This window comes from Bubalus bubalis, chromosome 1 (genome assembly GCF_019923935.1).
Source record: "Bubalus bubalis isolate 160015118507 breed Murrah chromosome 1, NDDB_SH_1, whole genome shotgun sequence".
Lineage (NCBI taxonomy): Eukaryota > Metazoa > Chordata > Mammalia > Artiodactyla > Bovidae > Bubalus > Bubalus bubalis.
The window spans coordinates 76,639,373-76,662,779 of NC_059157.1; the positions used below are offsets into that span (position 1 = coordinate 76,639,373).

Here is a 23,407-nt window from a genome sequence, read left to right on the forward strand (position 1 = left end):
TTTCTCTGCATCTATTGAGATAATAAAATGGCTTTTATTTTTCAATTTGTTAATGTGGTGTATTACATTGATTGATTTGTGGATACTGAAGAATCCTTGCATCCCTGGGATAAAGCCCACTTGTGAAGCAACTGACAAACAGCTAATCTCAAAAATATACAAGCAACTCCTGCAGCTGAATTCCAGAAAAATAAATGACCCAATCAAAAAAAGGGGGCAAAGAACTAAATAGACATTTCTCCAAAGAAGACATACAGATGGCTAACAAACACATGAAAAGATGCTCAACATCACTCATTATCAGAGAAATGCAAATCAAAACCACTATGAGGTACCATTTCACACCAGTCAGAATGGCTGCGATCCAAAAGTCTATAAGCAATAAATGCTGGAGAGGGTGTGGAGAAAAGGGAACCCTCTTACACTGTTGGTGGGAATGCAAACTAGTACAGCCACTATGGAGAACAGTGTGGAGATTCCTTGAAAAACTGGAAATAGAACTGCCATATGACCCAACAACCCCACTGCTGGGCATACACACCGAGGAAACCAGAACTGAAAGAGACACGTGTACCTCAATGTTCATCGCAGCACTGTTTATAATAGCCAGGACATGGAAACAACCTAGATGCCCATCAGCAGATGAATGAATAAGAAAGCTGTGGTACATATACACAATGGAGTAATACTCAGCCATTAAAAAGAATACATTTGAATCAGTTCTAATGAGGTGGATGAAACTGGGGCCTATTATACAGAGTGAAGTAAGCCAGAAAGAAAAACACCAGTACAGTATACTAATGCATATATATGGAATTTACAAAGATGGTAATGATAACCCTGTATGCGAGACAGCAAAAGAGAGACAGATGTATAGAACAGTCTTTTGGACTCTGTGGGAGAGGGAGGTGGGGTGGGGGGGATGATTTGGGAGAATGGCATTGAAACATGTATAATACCATATAAGAAATGAATCGCCAGTCCAGGTTTGATGCAGGATACAGGAAGCTTGGGGTTGTTGCACTGAGATGACCCAGAGGGATGGTATGGGGAGGGAGGTGGGAGGGGGGTTCAGGATTGGGAACACGTGTACACTCGTGGCAGATTCATGTTGATGTATGGCAAAACCAATACAATATTGTAAAGTAATTAGCCTCTAATTAAAATAAATAAATTTAAATTTAAAAAAAAAAAGAAACAAGCTACTGGGAAAATGTACAGTGAAACTCATTTATTACTCACCCATTAAAAAAAAAGAAGGAAATAATGCATTTGCAACAATATGAATGGACATAGAAATTGTCTCATACTAAGTGAAGTAAGTCAGACAGAGAATGACAAATATCATATGATATCACTTAAATGTGACAGCTATAAAAATGGAACAAATGAATTTCTTTACAAAACAGAAATAGTCACAGATGTAGGGAAAAACAAAAACAAAAACTTATGGTTACCCAGGGGGAAAGGGGAGGTAGTGATAAATTGGGAGATTGGGATTGACATGTAAGCATACTATATATAAAACAGATAACTAATAAAGACCTACTGTACAGAGTTGGACATGACTGAAGTGACTTAGCAGCTGCAGAAGTACAGCTCAGGGCACTCTACTCAATACTCTGTATGCATATGTTAAAATAATCTGAAAGAGAAGAGATACATGTGTATGTTTAACTAATTCACTTTGCTGCACGGTGGGACCTAACACAACATTATAAATCAGCTATACTTCAAAAATACTCCTTCAGATACAGTTAGTATTTAGCACAAGAGTAAAATTCCAAGAAATTGATCATGGTACACCTTTTCTATTTAAAATATCAAATATTTTCAATAGCAAACAATTAAAAAAAATGCTTGTTTTCCTTACTTGCCTATGCAAGGATTAAGCCTTATTTTAAATTTTAATGATATGTGATTTCTTTAACATAGCGTTTTCTGATAATTAATGCAAACAATGTACAAAAAGGCTATTTAGCTCTCATCACTGAGCGACTTCACTTTCACTTTTCACTTTCATGTATTAGAGAAGGAAATGGCAACCCACTCCAATATTTTTGCCTGGAGAATCCCAGGAACAGAGGAGCCTAGTGGGCTGCTGTCTATGGGGTCGCACAGAGTCAGACACGACTGAAGCAACTTAGCAACAGCAGCAGCACTATCAATAATAATAATAAAACACAATTTGTCATAGTAATTGGAGAATGATGTGATAGACTAAATTTTAAATGAAATTCATAGTTATGTCTATTTAAATAATTTAATATCAGATACAGAAAAAGACATTAAAACAGCCATCTATAGTGTATATTTACACTAATTGAAGCTTTCTTTAGAAAATAATATTTTTCATGAATAAATGCATTTCCTGGTGTGCTGCAATTCATGGGGTTGCAAAAAGTCGGACATGACTGAGTGATTGAACTGAGTTAATATCTAAACGTGTGCTGTGCTTATTCATTCAGTCATGTCCAACTTTCTACAACCCCATGAACTGTAGCCCACCAGGATCCTCTGTCCAAAGAATTTTCCAGGCAAGAATACTGGAGCAGGCTGTCATTTCCTACTCCAGGGCATCTTCCCGACTCAGGGATAGAACCCATTTCTCTTGTGTCTCCTGCAATGGAAGGCAGATTTTTTACCACTGCACCACATGGGAAGCTTATGGATATTAAATTTAAACCCTTTAAAATTCTGCAGTAAATAAACAAATTTAAGTTTAACTTAGCATGTCCACAAATAATAAAAAATGAAATAATTTTCTGGAGTGACATTTATTCACTTTTTTTTTTACAAATACTTTGGAAAATAAAGTCCACTAAAATGTGGACTTAGCAGGAATATTAGATTATCTTTCTAAAACACGGTGGTGTAAAGTGATTTACTTTGCTTTGAATATTTGAAGCGCTGTTAACCGTTTTATGTAAACTTTTATTGAAGTATTAAGTGTAACATATTCAAAGTGTATAGTTAGTAAATATATAGCTCTGACTAATCACAAAATGAATGTGCTATTTAATTCCACTCAATAACCACAAACTGCTCTTGTGACTGCCTTTAGTTACTAGCTCCCTACTAGCTCACTACTGTGCTTCACAATAATTTAAACTACATCTGAGCTTTATATGCTATTTACTGCCTTGTTTCTGACTTTTATCAGTCCCTAATGTTTGCGATATTCTTATATTCTGTTGTGTTGTGTTGTAGTTCATTTATTCTAACTGTAATATGATATTAAATTCCATTGACTATATCACAATGAATTTATGTATTCAAAGTTCATGTAGATTTGATCTACATATCTAGATTTTGGCAAATTATTGGTATAACAAGCATCCTTTTTCTTGTTCTTTGGTGAATATATTAACTTAATCTTTTTTAGGAATATAAATTTTAAGTCATAGTCAGTCAGCTTCTTTAGACACAGCCTGATAGTTCTGCAGTGACTGTACTACAGCTTATACTCTCATCATCAATCATTAGGAATCTCATTTGTTTGGTATTTTAATTCAATCCTACTTTAGCTATTTCATTGTGTGTATAGTATGTTATTATGCTTTTTAAATCAACTTTTTGATTTATATACAATAAAATGTACAATTTTAATTTTAGAGTTGAGTTAGTTCTGAAAAATGCATATATCCATATAATTACACTCTCAAGAAAAGATTCTATATATTTCTGTTACCTGCAAAAGTTTTCTCATGCCCAATTCCAATCAATTCCTACTCTCAAATCTCAGGGCCAGGCTTGTCTGATCTGCTTTGTATTGCTACAGATAATAATTTCATTTCCTAGAGATCGATTTAAATGCAGTCATCTAGTATGGATCCTATTGTATACGGCTTCTGTCATGGGTACAAAGGAGCTGATATTCATTTATATTGTTGCCTATATCATTTGTCTGTTTCTTTTCCTTGCTGAGTACTATTTCAGTATATGGATGTTTAAAATAATTGGTTCATCCATTCAATATGTGATAAGATTGGTTACTTATAGTTTTTAGTTATTACAAATATAAGCAGCATTTACTATCTGGGCAGTAAGTTAGAACTATGATTGTGAAATAAGATTTATATCTTAGATAAAACTTTAAAAGGGTATACTCAAATTTTTAAATTGAAACATGGAGACATTTTTGAATTTCTCATTCTTTTTTCAAGTTGATTTTGGCAAACATAAAATGTTTTATTAAACAGGTCTATATTGATTTTGGTGCTTCATAGTCATGAATGAGAAAACTATATATTTTAAAAATTTGTATTCTCTGAAGAAATATATTTTACTTTCAAGTTCAAGCTAGGTGAATACTTTTCTAATTAATGTGCCATTAGAAACATCTCTTTAATCTTTCAGTGAAAATGTCTGGGGCTTTAGAAGTGATCTTGTATTTAAGTTATGACAAATACAAAAATACCTGCCCAGTGAGAAAAATTGTGTGTGTATGTGTTTTTTTTTTTAATGGTAGTTCACAAACCTACATAACTTAATTAAATTTGTCTTTAATCTTTCTTAACTTTCCAAAAATACATTTTTAAGAAATTCTATCAAGAAGCACATTGGTTCCTTGTGTTTTAACCTATGCAGTATCTTCCCAGTAATGATGAGGGTAAGTCCCTCCAAAATGTTCTGTGACAATCTTTCTGCATCATAGTAATCTTTATGAAGCTAAAATTCATGTAAATATATTACAATGACAGGAAACACCAGTTGTGTGGAACTGTGAAGTAGTATGTTATACTGTTCCTGATAAGTATTTTCTTATATACAAATATACTCAAATAATTCTGCTTTGTTTTTAAAATGTCATTATAATGCAAACCTTTTCAAAAGCAGTTATGTAGATGTAAGACTGCTGCTGCTGCTGCTAAGTCGCTTCAGTCGTGTCGGACTCTGTGCGACCCATAGACGGCAGCCCACCAGCCTTCCTGTCCCTGGGATTCTCCATGCAAGAACACTGGAGTGGGTTGCCATTTCCTTCTACAATGCATGAAAGTGAAAAGCGAAAGTGAAGTCGCTCAGTTGTGTCCAACTCTAGCGACCCCATGGACTGCAGCCTACCAGGCTCCTGTCCGTCCACGGGATTTTCTAGGCAAAAGTACTGGAGTGGGGTGCCATTGCCTTCTCCGAGATGTAAGACTAGAATATACTATATATGCTTACTAGAACTCAGGGACAGTATCATGTATAGCATAGACACTCAGAAAATATTAATATAATAATTGTATTTACATAAAAATTATTGAAAATTTGGTTTGGAACTCAGCAAATGCAAGCCAAATTATAATTTTTATACTGATTCCCAATGGATAAAGTTCAGAAAATTTAAGCCAAGTTTTTGAACTCAATATATATAATTGAATAAGAGCATTCTTTCAGATCTTGGGGAGCCTCAGGGATCTAAGGTCTGAGTAGATATAATGAACAATTCATGCAATGTACTTGCTATTATGTAGCTCGTGTGTGTGGGTGAATGTGTGTGTTTGTGTGCATGCGCTTGGAGGGGGGCTTACAGAGATAGTAAAGAAGCAAACCAAAGACAAGGATATTGAATAGTAACATATGCATGGAAGGTAATTTGAATAAGGAATGGCTGGCTTAAAGAATATTTAAATTCACAGCTTATATTCACATTTGAACTGAGACTTTAATATCTAGATCTACTAAAATAATATTTTAGGGAGAAGGAATGGTGATTACAAAGGGTATAAACTGAGAACAAAGCATTGATAATTGCCAAATATAGATTTCTAAATGAGAGTAAAGAAATTACTCCATATGCTATTATAATGGTGGATACATAGTATAAATCTGTCCAAACCTATAGAATGTACAACATAGTTAATGAATACTGATGTAAACTATGAACCTGGAATGATTACGATATGCTGATATAGGTTCATGAATTGTAAGAAATTTACCACTCTGGTGGAGGCTGTTGATCATTCAGGAAGTTACGCATATGTGGAGGCATAGGACACTTGGAAAAGCCCTGTATCTTCTGCTCAATTTTGCTGTCAATAAAACTTCTGTAAAAAAATAAGTCCAAATGGGCACACAATTCCAAAAATAATAAAAAGAAAAAGAATGATGGATTTGAATTTAATAATTAGAAAGTATAAGAAATTGACCAAATGATAAATTAAAAGGTGCAGGGGTTGTGTGCTTGAGATCAGAAAATATAAAGCCATTCAATCTAATTCAGAATAAACATCCTCTGAAAGCATAAAGGACAAAAAATGAACAATGCTTATTCATGTTGGTTGTTAGGGAACATTTTTCTAGCTATTTTTTTCATTCAACCTTCAAGATTCCCCTTGAGGCAGGAAGCACATGGGTTCCCCTCCACGGTAAAGCAATTGGAGATCCATTCTCTATTGACCAAAACTCCAAGATAACAATAGCAGGGCAATTAAGGTGAGGAAGATGGACTCTTTTCAGAGCACATATTTCTCATTATGAAGTCAGGAAAACTACCCCACCATACATGTGCAGAAAGGCTCCTTGGTGGCCAAAGGGGAGTTATGTCAAGGAATGGTCTACCCAGAAGCTTTTTTGATTAATCCATCTTGGCTAAGAGATGCACATGCACACATGGGAGGAATATTTGTTAATGTTCAGTCGCTCAGTCATGTCTAACTCTCTGTAACCCCATGGACTACAGCACACCAGGCTTCCTTGTCCTTCACCATCTCCCAAAGCTTGCTCAAATTCATGTCCACTGAGTCAGTGATGCCATTCAACATCTTGTCTTCCATAATCCCCTTCTCCTCCTGACTTTGATCTTTCCCAGCATCAGGGTCTTTTCCAATGAGCTGGCTCTTTGGATCAGGTGGTCAAAGTCTTGGAACTTCAGCTTCAGCATCAATCCTTCCAATGTCTATTCAGGGTTGATTTCCTTTAGGAATGACAGGTTTGATCTCCCTGCATTTGAGGGGACTTTCAAGAGTTTTCTACACCACAGTTCAAAAGCATCAATTTTTCTGTGCTCAGCCTTTTTTATGGTCCAACTCTCAGATCCATACAGTAGTACTGGAAAAAAACATAGCTTTGACTATCCAGACCTTTGTCAGCAAAATGATGTCTCTGCTTTTTAACCTGTGCTGTGTTTAGTCATTCAGTCATGGCTGACTCTTTTCAATTCCATGGACTATAGTCTGCCAGGTTCCTCTGTCCATGGGGATTCTCCAGGCAAGGATACTGGAGTGGGTTGTCATGCCCTCCTCCAGGGGATCTTCCCAACCCAGGAATCGAACTCAACTCTCCCACATTGCAGGCATATTCTTTACCAGCTGAGTTACCAGGGAAGCCCTTTCTAACCTGAAGTGAAGTGAAGTGAAGTGAAGTCGCTCAGTCGTGTCCGACTCTTTGTGACCCCGTGGACTGTAGCCCACAAGCTCCTTGGTCCATAGGCTTTTCCAGGCATGAATACTGGAATGGGTTGCCATTTCCTTCTCCAGGGGATCTTCCTGAACCAGGGATCAAACCCAAGTCTCCTGCATTGTAGGCAGACTCTTTACTGTCTGAGCTACCATATACCAAATATGGACTGTATACCAGGCAATTCAGAATGACTGGCCAGAGGAAATCTATAAGAAATACTCCATGAAAGTAATTCAAACTGCTACAAGGGTGCGACTCTCTCTCTAAGTCTGCCTGTGTGGTTATCCACAGGTATTGTACTCTTTTTCCTTTTAATAAGTACTTAATTTGTTTCACTACTTTCCATCTTTACGGAAATTATTTTATGCAAAGCTGAAGGTCCAGGGCCCTTGTCACTGACCACTGGTCTGGTAGCTAGGATCCGGTGCTTTTACCACCTCAACCCAGCCCAATCTCTAGCTGGTATCCCAAGCCCCACTCCACCCCACTGCAGGCTGAGGCCATCTATGATCACCTTCAGACATCCCTCTGTAATGTTTTTTGTTGTTCTTGGTGATGTTTTCTTTTTCTTACCTTTCTCCTTCCATGCAAACATGCCTCCTCTTGTGGCATACCACTCTATGAATTACACTGATGATATTGTTGAAAACTTCACAATTGTAGAGATCGTATTTTACTAATATTTCCCTTGGTAAGTATCCAGAAAATACCTGTCTGGTTTTTAACAATGTATGACTATATATCAGATATTTTAAAATATTCTATTAGTCAAAAGAAGGAGGGAAAGAACAATAAAACAAGACATAAAAGAACAATTATAAATTAAATCCAATCATCAATAACTAATTACATACTAAATACTCCAATTAAAAAGGAGAGACAGTAATAGTGAATATACAAAACTCAAGCATGTGGCATGTAAATAAAAGGATTTAAAAAGTAACATGTAAATATTAATCACAAGAAAGTTGCACTTGTGTGAACCTGAGAGTGATTATCTTATTAAATTTTGTACCTTAGGTGCTTCATTGCCTCACTCTTGCCTTAACCTTGTTCTGATATCTCTTTCAAGTAATGAGATAGGAAATTATTCTTAACAGTAGGGAGCCCCTGGTTTTCAGCCCAGTGTAGGCTTTTCTCATGCACAAATGAATTTTTTAAAATGTTTTAGTTTGGAGAAAAATATATAGTCATACTATGTGTAGAAGAGAGAAAGAAGTTTGGGGTTTGACTGATATTAGGGTACATTTTAAATTAATTCTACTTTCATACCTATTTATCACTCCTTATGTATATTTTAGTTCAATACATCAGTCAAAATAACTTCATGTTTAATAGTATTTTTATCATAGTGTATACTGAGCTGTAGATTTCTCAATCCTATTTCAACTTTAAAGAATCTGCCTGCAGTGCAGGAGACCTGGGTTCAATCCCTACTCCTTTTGTTTTCTAAGTTACATTAATTTGCTAACATCTGTTCCCAGGTAGGTTGTATCATTTAATCTCATTATTTTAAAATTAAGTGTAAGAGCTTATCTACTTCTTCCACATATTCCCTCTCAATATACCATTCTCATCTTCAGTTTGCTGTTTGTTGTTCAGTAGCTAAGTCAGGTCCAACTCTTTGCAACCCCATGGACTGCAGCACGCCTGGTTTCCCTGTCCTTCACTATCTCCCAGAGTTTGCTCAAACTCAAGTCCATTGAGTCAGTTATGCCATCCAACCATCTCATCTTCTGTTGCCTTCTTCTCCTCTTTCCCTCAGTCTTTCCCAGCATCAGGGTCTTTTCCAATGTGCTGGCTCTTCACATCAGGTGGCCAAAATATTGGAGCTTGAGCTTCAGCATTAGTCCTTCCAATGAACTTTCAGGGTTGACTTCTTTTAGGACTGACTGCTTTGATCTCCTTGCTTTCCAAGGGAATCTCAAGAGTCTTCTCCAACACCACAGTTATAAGGCATCAAATCTTTGGCACCATTTTCAATAAATATTACTAAAAACCAAGAATGCTTTGATATTCAAACTTAGTGTGGGAAAAAAGGAAGGGAATGCATCTGGGATAAGTAACATTAGAGAAATATAAATGATATATATGAATTCAAAACTGAGTAATAGTCAATGCCATCTCTAGTATTTGGATATTGACCCCAGGTGAAAATGAGCATCATGGCATATAACAAGTCTTACTTTTTTGCCCAGTAAACTTTCAGCTCCATAATGAATTGCTATTGTCAAAGTTGGAAATTTGATGTGGTAAGAGACCAGGGTGAGTTCCAGTTTGCCTCCATCAGTTCCAATTTGTCCTTATTTAATCACAATTACGGTCTATCCTTCCTGTATGTGTAATTTTTGAAAATAAACATAATATAGGCTATTTTTGCTTTATTCTTTATTCAGGTGATTTTCTAATTCTGACTTTATTATCTTAATTTCCTTATTATGTATGAGTTTATGACTTTATGTTTTTAATATTTAAAAAAAAATTCTCAAATGTTATCTTTTTGAACAGTTTTATTCTCTCATATTTCTTTTAGTTCACAAATTCTCTGAGTCTGTGATTAATATATTTTCCACTAACAGTATTCCAATTTATATTTTTCATTTTTTGTGTGTTTCAAGATTTTATTATGATTATTCCATTCTGATTGTTTTCTGGTTCACCAGTATTATCTTCAGTTAGCTTTAACTGGCTATCAAACATGTTCACTGAATTTTTATTTCTTCAGTTCCATAATTTTGATTTACTCTTTCATAAATTTCAGTTCTCTATCAACTTTCTCAGGCTTTTGTATCCTTGGACATATTAATAGTACTTTCTAAAGCCTCTGTCTCTGAATCTCTTATCTGTAAATACTCTCTGCTTTTTATTCATATGATCTTTTGCTTCTTGGGCAGACTTGATTTCTTATCAGACATGATGTTAAATTTATAGATAAAATCTGAGGTTTTATGATATTTTTATTTTGAGAATTTACATTTTTATATTGAAAGCTCCTTAAGTACTGGTTTTCAACATCACCTGAAAGCATTTTCAGGATTGAAATTAACTGAAAAGATGTATCAATCTCTCCATGAACTTGTCTACTTTTGCTTTTGCCCTGATATTGTTTCCAACTCAAGTTCTCTACGAGACATGGAGACTTTCATAATTTTCCATATTTGCAGTTACTGGGCTCCAATTAACTGTATTCCTCTTATTCCTACAAGACTCTCAAAAGCTTCAAAGAGCTTCTTGGCCTCTGGCCACCTTATTCTGGAGTTTTAAGACATCTGTACAAGAAATACAGACTCAACGCTACAAATTCACCTTTGTGAGCCTATATATTCTTCCTCAAACCTGTTATCATATTCTTTACTGTCTTGTTAACTTTTTGATTCCTTTCTTTAGATATTTTCAAAATCTTTTTCATTTGTTGTCAATTGGAGTTTTTATTCAATTTAACTAATACTATTGCTGATGGCTCAGATGGCAAAGAATCTGCCTGCAATGCAGGAGACCCAGGTTTGATCTCTGGATCAGGATGATCCCCTGGAGTAGAAAATAGCAACTCACTACAGTATTCTTGCCTGGGAAATTCCATGAACAGAGGAGCCTGTGGGCCACAGCCCATGGGGTAGCAAAAGGTCAGTCAAGGCGGGGGGCTAACACTTTGACTTTTTTTCATTATTAGGTAGCAGAATTTCTGAAACACATATTTTAGCTATTTTTCCCAATCTCGTCTCAATATATGTGATGTTATATAACTAAAGATATGTATGAAGAAATGGTTTATATGACTTCTAACCTGTTTATTAAGGTATAAATGTTCTCATTGTTTTTCAGTCCCTAACTCGTTTCTGACTCTGTGACCCCATGAACTGCAGCATGCCAGGATTCTTTCCCTTTGCTATGTCCTGTAGTTTGCTCAAACTCATGTAGTCAGTAATGCCATCCAACCACCTCATCCTCTGCCTTCTCCTTCTCCTTTTGCCCTCAGTCTTTTCCAGCATCAGAGTCTTTTCCAGAAGGTCAGCTCTTTGCATCAGGTGGCCAAAGTAATGGAGCTTCAGCTTCAGCATCAGTCTTTCCAATGAATGTTTAAGGTTGACTGCTTTTAGGATTGATTGGTTTGATCTCCTTGCCACTCAAGGGCTTTCAAGGGTCTTCTGAAGCACCACACTTGAAAGCATCAATTCTTTGGCACTCAATTTCTTTACAGTCCAACTCTCACATCCATACATGACTACTGAAAAAAACATAGCTTTGACTATACAGACCTTTGTCGGCAGTGATGTGTCTGCTTAATATGCTGTCTAGGTTTGTCATAGTTTTTCTTCCAAGGAGAAAGTGTCTTTTAATTTCATGGCTATAGTCACCATCTGCAGTGATTTTGGAGGGCAAGAAAATATAAAGTCTGTCACTGTTTTCACTTTTACCCCATTTATTTGCCATGAAGTGATGGGACTGCATGGCATGATCTTAGTTTTTTGAATGTTGAGTTTTAAGCCAGCTTTTTCACTCTCTTTCACCCTCATTAAGGGGCTCTTTAGTTCCTTTTAGGTTTCTGTCATGAGAATCGTATCATCTGCAAATCTGAGGTTGTTGGTATTTCTACTGGCAATCTTGATTCCAGCTTGTGCTTCATACATCCCAGCATTTCACATGATATACTCTACATATAAGTTAAATAAGCAGGTTGACAAAATGTAGCCTTGATGTACTCCTTTCCCAGTTCTGAACCAGTCTTTTGTTCCATGGTTCCATTGCTTCTTTCTCTGCACATATTTTTCTCAGGAGACAGGTAGGTGGTCTGGTATTCTATCTCTTTTAGAATTTTCCAGTTTCTTGGGATCCATATAGTCAAAGGCTTTGGCATAGGCAATGAAGTAAAAGTAGATTTTTTGTTTTGTTTTGTTTTCAAATTCTCTTTTTTCTAACCTGTATGCTGAAAGTTATATGGGGCAGAACCACAGGTTTGACCATGCACATCGTGATGACACACCAGGTGATTCTGAAGGAAAAAGGTCCCTATTTGACCTTTTGGGTCACTGTCTATTGTTTATCTTTACACTGCAATATGGGTAACAATAAACTTTTATATACTTACAGAAGTGCATTTTAAGGTATCCTTATGTAAAAGTTTGGCCTTTATTTTAACTAATATGAACTCTGTAAAATATTGAGTAGAGGTTTCAATATTGAGCTGGCCAAAAAGTTCATTCTGGTTTCTCTATAACATGAAAAATCCAAACAAATTTTTGGCCAACCCAACATATGCGTTATGAGTTCAGGGGAGAAGTCTGAGCTGGAGATAAAAATTCAAGATTCATTTATACAGAGTTAATTTAATGCTACAAAGCCAAATGATATCATTTAGAGAAGGTATCTAGATACAAAAAAGAACAAAGTATTGGGTCATGGAATGTAACAGTTTAGAAAGATTTGACTATGAATAAGGACATATATCTGAGAAAAAAAGACAAGTGAAGTTGAAGGAGACTGAGTAACTATCTCAGCATTTAAAAAAAAAAAAAAAAGAAGAAGAGTTTTTTTTTTTTTTTAAAGTTATGTCAATATTATCAAATGCTGCCAAGAAACTAAGGGTTTATCATAAATTTATCTTCTGAAGGTCATTAGTGACATTGACAAGAGCTGTGTTGATAACATGGTGGGGTGAAACCCTGATGGGCATACACTGATAAAAAGAATGAGAATAAATAAAATAGAGAGAACAATCATCGGTCAATACTATCCTTTTGAAGAATTTTAGTGCTAAGTTGAACAGAGGACAGATGTTGGAGGAGGAAGTGGTTTCAAGAAATATTTTAAATGTGACTGATACTGTGCTGAATAAGCTTATGGGAATAACACAGAAAACAGGGCAACAATTAGGAATAGGTTTTGGTCAAAATAAGGAATATTCATTGTTTAACAGAACACAAAATACATGGACAGCAGGTACAGGTATGTTGGTAGACATAAAATGATGAGAAGATAGGAATAATGGTTATTTCTACTCTTTCATGTTTTATTATTTTTACTTTTTTAGTGAATCAAGAATAAAGGCAAATACTTGAGAGGAATTAGGGAGGATATATATTGGAGGCTGAAGAAGAATAAGGTGTTGCTCAAGAGTCAGATAAAGGAGTAAAGAATCTAAGAACTAGAAAAATGCCCAAACTTTTAATTTCTTAGTCTACTTAAATCTATATATATAAGCATAAATTTCTAGAAGATGTCAATTTTTCTCTAGATCTGGATTAAGAGGAGTAATCTATTTAACTAGCTTAGATTTTTGCCAGTTAAGTAAGATGCTTGGAGTAAGAGGCTGAGAAGCTATTGATTGGGTGATTGTTATGATGAACACAGCAATTTAAACCAGTTGAGGAAAAAGAAAGGATTTGAGGAGCATGAGGAAGAGTAGAAATGTTATATACCAAAGGTTGAATAGCCAGGTCAAGTCACAGAACTATGTAACGTAAACAACAAAAAGAGGATTAGAAAGGATTGACAGCATATGCTAGTGTCAGATACCAAGGGAGATTCAAATTATGAGTACTTTCATTGTTAAAATTTAATTATCAATATTTCAAATAGATTGATTAATGCTATATTTTGGATGCTTTGATGATTTTATCTTCTGTTCAATTTTATCACTGGTTCAATTTTAGAGCACTGTTTCTATGTTATTCTGTAATTTTCATAATTTTCATTCATATCTTTGCAATTATTTTTTCTCTATAGAAATTTCATTAATTTATTTTTTAAGTTCTTTATCTGCACTCTGTGATATTCCAGGTAAATTAATTTCTGTCATTCCTTTGAGGATAACATTTTGTTTAAGCTTCCTTTTTTCATTACTTGAATTTGTCAGGTTTCTGTTCTTTGAGTTTCTTCTTATGTTAAACTGGATACAAATAATATACATTTTGGTGATATATAAGTGAGGGAGTATCATAATCAAGAAGTTCTATAATTTTTAATATTTGTTTTCTGAAGAAATGAATAATGTGGAATTCTTTTCTCACAAAATAACTCAGCCTACCTCTGACATATTTTGATATTTAAGACACTTTGGCTGCATTTTGGCTGCATGAATGCCTATGGTACTGCATTCATGTATCATATTACATTTTATATGAAAATTGCAATCACATCATTTGTATCAAATAATTGCTCAAATTAGAAATGCAAAATGTATTTCAGATTATAAAGCTCCCTTTTCTACTGCAAATGATTGGACCAGAGACAAGCTAGTCCCTTTCAGTACATTTCTTTATACCTTTCAAACTTTAGATATCTAGCTGTTAATAAAAGTTCTATTTCTTCTCAAAGGAGAATCTTTAGTAATAATACATTAGTGATAAGTTTTAATGCTATTTGCTACTTTGCCTTTAACTTTATTATCTCTCTTTCATTCCATAGCTCTTAGATTTCTTCCTACACCCATCATCATGTCAGTTAACTTTTATATTTCTACACTATCTAGGTGGATTATTGAATTTTTTTATATTTCCTTTTAATCATAGACAGCATAATTAGTACAGATTTCACATTTTACATAATCTCTAAATTGTAGCTATAATTAAAATAAAATCCTCTTTTTAAGGAATCTTCTGGTAATATATTTAAAGGTGCAAGATAACAAAATCTGTGGAAAATAGAACTTTAGAGTTCCAAAGTTTAGGAAATAGAGTAATGCAGTTAATGATTTTGTCTTTCAGTGTCCTATTACTATATATTAAATGGAAGTTTCTTACAATCTGTGATGTGTGTATGTCCAAGCTTTTACAGAGTTAGAGTCAGCTCTTAAAATTTCTTATAGTTTAAGTCAATATAAAAATCTTCTTAATATTTAATTACTATTTACAGTAAGCAAATTCACTACCCAATTTTTTAGTTCTTAACATTATACCTTTGTAGGTATTAACATTATATTTAATTTTTTTCCTTATTCTATTTTTCAAAATACAATAGATTTCTTACCTGGCCTCCACCTAAATGCTTTGCCCTATTCAGTTCAGTTCAGTCACTCAGTCATGTCCTACTCTTTGTGACCCCATGAACTGCAGCATGCCAGGCCTCTCTGTCCATCAACAACTCCTGGAGTTCACTCAAATTCATGTCCATTGAGTCGGTGATGCCATCCAGCCATCTCATCCTCTGTCGTCCCCTTCTCCTCCTGCCCCCAATCCCTCCCAGCATCAGAGTCTTTTCCAATGAGTCAACTCTTCGCATGAGGTGGCCAAAGTACTGGAGTTTCAGCTTTAGAATCAGTCCTTCCAAAGAACACCCAGGACTGATCTCCTTTAGGATGGACTGGTTGGATCTCCTTGCAGTCCAAGGGACTCTCAAGAGTCTTCTTCAACACCACAGTTCAAAAGCATCAATTCTTTGGCACTCAGCTTTCTTCACAGTCCAACTCTCACATCCATACACGGCTACTGGAAAAACCATAGCCTTGAATAGACGGACCTTTGTTGGCAAAGTAATGTCTCTGCTTTTCAATATACTATCTGGGTTGATCACAACTTTCCTTCCAAGAAGTAAGTGTCTTTTAATTTCATGGCTGCAATCACCATCTGTAGTGGTTTTGGAGCCCCAAAAAATAAAGTCTGACACTGTTTCCACTGTTTCCCCATCTATTTCCCATGAAGTGATGGGACCGGATGCCATAATCTTCGTTTTCTGAATGCTGAGCTTTAAGCCAACTTTTTCACTCTCCACTTTCACTTTCATCAAGAGGCTTTTTAGTTCCTCTTCACTTTCTGCCATAAAGGTGGTGTCATCTGCATATCTGAGGTTATTGAGATTTCTCCCGGCAATCTTGATTCCAGCTTGTGTTTCTTCCAGTCCAGCATTTCTCATGATGTACTCTGCATATAAGTTAAATAAGCAGGGTGACAATATACAGCCTTGACATACTCCTTTTCCTATTTGGAACCAGTCTGTTGTTCCATGTCCAGTTCTAACTGTTGCTTCCTGACCTGCATATAAGTTTCTCAAGAGTCAGGTCAGGTGGTCTGGTATTGCCATCTCTTTCAGAATTTTCCTCAGTTTATTGTGATCCTCACAGTCAAAGGCTTTGGCATAGTCAATAAAGCAGAAATAGAAGTTCTTTCTGGAACTCTTTTGCTTTTTCCATGATCCAGCAGATGTTGGCAATTTGATCTCTGGTTCTTCTGCCTTTTCGAAAACCAGCTTGAACATCTGGAAGTTCATGGTTCACGTATTGCTGAAGCCCTATTAACTGATTATTAAATTCACTCTTTAAACTACTAGCTGAAAGTGTAAACTAAACACACCGATAGGAATTAGACTACTCTATTATAATCCACACTTCTACTCACATTTTGGTTGTTACATACCAATAGTCGTATCTATTCCCAATAAATAATTTTATCAGCATACTGTTACTGTATTGCTTAGTTCAAATAAGAATTCCATTAAATGTAAAGCCATTAAATATAAGTGTGAAAAGAAAGAGAACATTGATTCTTTGCAAATGTAGTTGAGTTTTTAGAAATGATCTATAAAGTTGAGAAGCTGGATAATTTTCTGACATATTCAATGTGGAGGGAAAAGACTAAGAGTTTGGGAAGGTAAATATAATTCAGATTTATTTTCCACTGAATTTGCTTTATAAGTATCAAGAATCATGAAGACTCATGTTCACCTTAAAGAAACTTAAACTGGAAATCAAGAGATAATGCATATTAGGGTGTAGTTTATGCCAGAAAGACAATTCTCTTCAAAGAAACAGTATTAGCAGGAAAAGTCTGACATGAGTAACACACATTTTTGATTACTTCACAGGTTGGCACTCTCCATACTGACCCCTACTCAGATCACTAAGGTGGACTTCTTTCTGATAAGTGAGGTGTTTGAGAGCAACAAAAAATATTATCTGGTGGTAAAATCTTGATGTTTTCAATTTCAGCTGATACTAACACTTAGATAAAGTAATCCTTATGATTTGAAGCTATTCTTCCCAATATGATAGAATAACAGATTTGGAAATGATCTTAAAAAGTAATTTAATCCAGTTGTATTCTCTATAGAAAGTGAAGTTGCTCAGTTGTGTCCAACTCTTTGCAACCCCATGGACTGTAGACTACCAGGCTCCTCTGTCCATGGGATTTTCCAGGCAAGAGTACTGGAGCGGGTTGCCATTTCCTTCTCCAGAGGATCTTCCTGACCCAGGGATTGAAGCCCAGTCTCCTGCATTGTAGGCAGATGCTTTACCATCTGAGCCACCAGGGAAGTCCCAAGTATGTAATTTAAGATAATTTAATTCTCTAAGCAAGTATCTAATTTAAGACTATCTTGAGAATATTACTTGAATTTTAGTGCTTCATTTTGTCTGTAAATATCTCAAATTTTGTGCATGAATAACTATTGCTGACATATCGATTACCCCAAAAATGATTCTTAAAAGAAGAATGGTGGAGTATTTCTCAAAAGCTTGTGGGTTGGCTGGCTGCTGGATCTGCTATTGAACATGCTGAGACTTAAACATGTGGCTACAGTCAGCAAGAGGAAGAGCTGGTGGAGAATATCTGAGATGGCCCCACTCAAGCTGTACAGAGACAGTGACTGTAGCTGTGGCTTCCTTCTTGGTTCCATTCCGCATCACTGATGATTTCTGAATCCACAGTAAATAAGACTAGCTCCTTTACACGTCAGTTTTAGAACAATATCCCATGGAAGTCAGATGTGGAAGCCATAAGGCCTCAGTAGACCTAAGCTCTGGAACTCGCCCAACATAATCTCTATGATATACTCCAGTCAATGCAAATCACAAGACCAGCAGAGTTTCAAAGCAGCATAGTTTCAAAGACAGACTCTAGCACTTCAGAGGGAGCTGCAAAATACTGTAGACTTGTTTTTGAATCTATCATATTTTGAAGTGTGTTTTTTTTTTTTTTAATTAGAAAGTGATTTTCTTCTAGGTCTTCACCTATTTTAATCTTGTTACAACCTCTACTCGAGTGCATCCCTAATCTAATGTTCAACATGACAGTCCTGTGGGTATACAGACAGAGCTGTGTAGCTACCAACTGTGATTCTTGCTCAGGTCCTTCACTTCTAAAACCAGGGCTATAACTCCCTTCAACATTTTATCCTCTCTCTTCTCTATGTATTTATACATTCTCTCTCCAAGTGTTTATTTTAAATACTTGGCACCAAACTACTAAGCCACTATCCCAGTTCACTCAAGAATTATTCATCCGATGACATATTTCTGAAATTCTCAACCACTGGAATAGATTGGCTCTTTCTTGCATAAATTCCCTCTTCCTTAAAAAAAAAAATCATGTATTCAAACACAGTCATTGATAACAAAGCAAAAATATACTAGAAAACTGTAATAGTGTCTTTTTATCACTTTGTACTTTTTTTTTTACAAGTCCTTTATAAAGCAATGATTGTTCAATAAGATCACAACTTATGTACCATGTCAATTCTTTTTAGCTATACACATAAGAACAAATATGTAATACATAGTAAATACTCTGAAAGCCTGAAGAGAAGACAATATTCCATTTTACTAAGGTGAATATACACTGAGAGACATCTTTAGCTAATGATTATTTAAATGTTCAGATATAGAATAGTCAAATATATACTTATAATATTTTACTACTTTAGTAGAACACATATATTAAATATCAAAAACCATGTTCATTCAGACATATTTTACTTCTTCAAATACTTTTATTTGTATATTTGAACTACTGTTTTTCATGAAAATGTCTTGTAATTCACTATACAATACCATTATACAAAATATTTTAAAATGAAATAATATGATTGGAATAATAAATCTATATAAAATAATGTTATAGATGATTGCTCAGGTTAAAACCATAGTCATGGATAATTTCAAGCACCATGACCAAGAAAAAGATTAGAGAATAAAAAAGCAGTGCCAAGATCTTCCACATAGCTGAGGAAAAGAATGTTTGCCTAAAACCATTTGTACCATCTACCTTCTAAATAAGGAAAAATAAGAAAAAAAAAATGAAATCACACAAAAACATTTCCTCATCATAATCTGAGCACAGAAAATGCCCACACTTCAAATTACTGTTAAATAAATAAAATTAAAATACATTGAACTCTGTAAAAAAATCAAATATTACTGAGCTCTCTATTATATTTCTATGACAAGCCTTTGCAGTAAGTGTCAAATAAGAATAGTTTTGGGGGGAAATGCACAGAAGAGAGCAGAGGGAAGACAGTAGAAAAAATTGGAAAAATTACTTTAAAGCCATTTGAAAAAATACTTTAAAGCCATTTCCCCAAAGAGAAAGCCTGTAACAAAAAGTATTATGGTAGATATGTTAATCATAGAAAGCATATTAAAGCCAAGCACAATTCAAGGTTGCAACTTCTAAAGCCATTACTTTTGTGTAAGAATAGACTTTAAACAGGAAGAGTGAAACTACCTTTAGGAATTAGGTAGCAAAAATGAAAAAAAAAAAAAAGATATTTCCTTTGTAAGAAACAGGAATCAAAAAGTCAGAGGACACAAAACCTTTGTCGCTACAAAAAACAAACAAACAAGACCAAAAACACACATATACACTGAAGCATTGAAGAGGTTATAATTTGTCACTCAAAGAACAAAGTGCCATTCAACTGAGAACGTGGTCACCTGCTATAATCACACACACACACATAGATAATTTTATACAATGCTATTATGAGAAGACAGAAAATAAAAATGAAAACACATGATGATAATTCCCCTTCCAAATGATGAATTAAAAGAAAAATATAATACTATGTTTCAGAATAAAATACACATCCTTATTTGTATTCTTATATAGCACAAATATTAAAATTGAAGCTATAAAGAAAAGATTAGCATGGTCTCTGTATGAGGATGACACAAAAATTCATGAAGTGTTCCATATTTTTTTTCATATTGTTGTATGGCAGAAACCATCGCAACATTGAAAGCAATCATACTGCAAATTTATTTTTTTTAAAGTTTGGCATATGTTCTAAAATTTAAACAAATAGACAAAAATATAAAACTAAAAAAGATCTTATTGAAATAAAATAAATGAGAAATATCACAATGTTTTCTCAGTAATGAAGACTAACTTACAAATAAGAATATTATTTGTAATATTATTTGTAATAATATTATTTTTAAAATATTGTAATTATTGTAATAAGTATTACAATAATATTGTAATATTACAATGTTATTGTAATAATACAATAATATTGTAATAAATATTTGTAATAATATTGTTTACTAATAAGAATATTATTTAATAAGGGTCATTAAACAAAAGGGAAGGCAGAAAAATAATGATGGCAATGAAAATGAGATAACATTGTAAATGTGTCAGAAAATTCCTGAAAGAGAAGATACACAAAAAGGAAATAAATGAATAAATTTGAGCTCTTGAAAAAGATTTTTAAAAGCATGAAACAATTAATTAAAAAATATATTTTAATAACTTTCTTTAGAAAACAAATTTATGGTTACCAAAGCAGAAGGCGCAAGAAGGAGCACCTAATAAATTAGGAGTTTGGGATTAGCAGATGATAAACTACAATATTTTAAATATATAATAGGACCTACTGACTAGCACTGGGAAATATATTCGATATCTTGCAATTATCTATAATATAAAAGAATCTGAAAAACAATATATATGTACTACATAATACATACATACACATATCTGAATCACTTTGCTGTATACCTGAAGTTGACACAACATTGTAAACCAACTATACTTCAATCAAAAAAATAAAATTATATGACAAAATTGAGACTACACTTGGCAGACATAGTAAACATATAAGTAACTTATTTTAAGAAAAAATTTTCCAATTGATTGAGAAAAAAAAAAACAAAACAAAACATGCAACTCTCTGATGCTTTTGAACTGTCGTGTTGGAGAAGACTCTTGAGAGTCCCTTGGACTGCAAGGAGATCCAACCAGTCCATCTTAAAGGAAATCAGTCCTGAATATTCATTGGGAGAACTGATACTAAAGCTGAAGCTCCAATACTTTTGCCACCTGATGCGAAGAGCTGACTCTTTGGAAAAGACCCTGGTACTGGGGAAGATTGAAGGCAAGAATAGAAGGGGACCACAGAAGATGAGATGGTTGGATGGCATCACTGAATCAATTGACATGAGTTTGAGCAAGCTCTGGGAGTTGATGATGGACAGGGAAGCCTGGCATGCTGCAGTCCATAGAGTGGCAAAGGGTCGGACATGACTGAACAACTGAACTGAAATGAACTGTCTACTTTATACAAGAGATACACTCAAAGTGATAAAGAGAAGGTTAAGAATAAAGAGATTGCCAAAGACATACCAGGGATGTGGAAACAATAAGGATGCAGGGTTAATTACCTTATACTAGATAAAGTGTTATTCAAATGAAAATAGCTTACTCATAAAAGGATGCTTATTTTAAGGCTAAAAGCAATAATCCACGATTTAGATGAACACAGCAAATGACACAGCATTACCATGACTAAACAAAAGGAAGTCAAGGACTCTCATCTTGCTTAAGTAGAAAAAATGTAAATAAAATTTAGAAGACATACATAACATAAATAATGTCATGTCTTATGAACATGTAGACAATATTAGACTTTCATAATAGAGAAAGTAACTTAAAAGTGAAATATTTAATCACTGTGGAAATATAAAAATATTGGTGCTGGGACAACTGGACAGTGTTTGGACAAATAATGCCATGCTTCCCTATAGCTCAGTTGGTAAAGAATCAACCTGCAATGCAGGATATTCCAGTTCAATTCCTGAGTCAGGAAGATTTGTTGGAGAAGGGATAGGCTACCCACTCCAGTATTCTTGGGCTTCCCTTGTCAGCTGGTAAAGAATCTGCCTGCAATGCTGGAGACCTGGGTTCTATCCCTGGGTTGGGAAGATACCCAGGAGAAGGGAATGGCTACCCACTCCAGTATTCTGGCCTGGAGAATTCCATTTACTGAATAGTCTATGGGGTCACAGTTAGACATGTCTGAGCAACTTTCATTAAAGCCATATATCTTACCATATATAAGAACACATTCCAAATGTATCAGGTGTCTAATGTAAGAAAAGAAATACTAAATATTATAGAAAATTCAATAAGTTCTTCTATACTCTTAGTATATTACTCAAAAATATTTTATAAACTTTATTGCAGCCTGCCAGGCTTTTCTGTCCATGGGTTTTTCTAGGCAAGAATACTGGAGTGGGTTGAGATTTTTCACTCCGGGGTCTTTCCAACCTAGGGAGAGAATCTGTGTCTCTTACATCTCCTGCATTGGCAGGCAGATTATTTACCACTGTACCACCTGAGAAGCCCATTTTATAACCCATTTAATAGAATAAGAATAAAAGTGATATCATTGTGAATAAAAAATAGTTGAAAAATATATATATGGTTATTTATACTAAGTGTTAAATGGCTGGATATGATAAATGGATGATAAATAGCTGGTTATGATACAAAGAAAGTAATTTATGACTAATTTTAAAGTAATAAATGTAAAAGAAATGATGGAATTATTAAATTACCATTTGCCAACTATCATAATCATTTTTAGCCAATATTATTAATGAATAGTTATAAATATTTCAGGCATTAATCATCTGTATATTGTAAGCAAAAGAATGATAAATATGAAAATATATTGTCACAAATTATTCCCAAGAAGATGCTTAAAGGAAGAATAGTAACTTTACAAAGAAGAAATATGGCAGAAATATACCTAACCTAATATAAAGATAAATATAGTCAGGATTGGGGCAAATTTCCATCATAATATTTTTAATGAATCTTTGCAAACAACAGCAATTTTATGAAATTCCTGCCAGAAAACCATAAACTAAAAGTAGAAGTGTGATGGATTATAAGATAAATACATGTCATGGGACATTCTAAATAATAATTGTCCCTTCCTCCTAGAAAAACCAAGGCCCTAAAAGACAAAGAAAAAACAAGAAATGCTTCCAAATTAGGGAGCTAAAAAATATATGATAGTTAATACA

The 23,407-nt window shown here is 34.5% G+C and overlaps 1 non-coding gene across 1 annotated transcript; it reads left to right on the forward strand.

Moving 5' to 3' along the window:
• Nucleotides 1-20,187: 20,187 nt before the first annotated feature.
• On the forward strand, nt 20,188-20,292 carry LOC112587373. The gene has a single exon (XR_003111856.1). It is a non-coding gene; the product is annotated as a U6 spliceosomal RNA (small nuclear RNA).
• The last annotated feature ends 3,115 nt before the right edge of the window (nt 20,293-23,407 follow it).